The sequence below is a fragment of the Galeopterus variegatus genome, unplaced genomic scaffold (assembly GCF_000696425.1).
Source record: "Galeopterus variegatus unplaced genomic scaffold, G_variegatus-3.0.2 Scaffold358, whole genome shotgun sequence".
Classification (NCBI taxonomy): Eukaryota; Metazoa; Chordata; class Mammalia; order Dermoptera; family Cynocephalidae; genus Galeopterus; species Galeopterus variegatus.
Genome location: NW_007726469.1, coordinates 254,230 through 254,609, shown reverse-complemented (window position 1 = coordinate 254,609; position 380 = coordinate 254,230).

Sequence of the window (380 nt, the reverse complement as noted above, 5' to 3'; positions counted from 1 at the left end):
TGAATAATATTCCATTGTATGTATGTAGCACATTTTATTTATTCATTCATCTGTCAACGGACAATCGTTTTGCTGCCACCTTTTGGCTATTGCTGACATAAACATGGGTGTGCAAATATCTCTTTGAGTCCTTGCTTTCTGAGACCCTGCTTTCAATTCTTTTGGGTATATATATGCAGAAGTGGAATTGCTGGTAATTCTCTTTTTAATTTTTTGAGGAACCAGTTCTACTTAATTTTAACTAAACGGGACAATAAAGCAATGTTCCATTGCCTTGGGTCCCTATCTGGTACATCCTTGAGAGTTAGGAGCACCCAACGTAAGATAATCCAGGATTTATGTTTGATATGAGGTCCTGGGTAACAGAGTTGGGGTGGGCC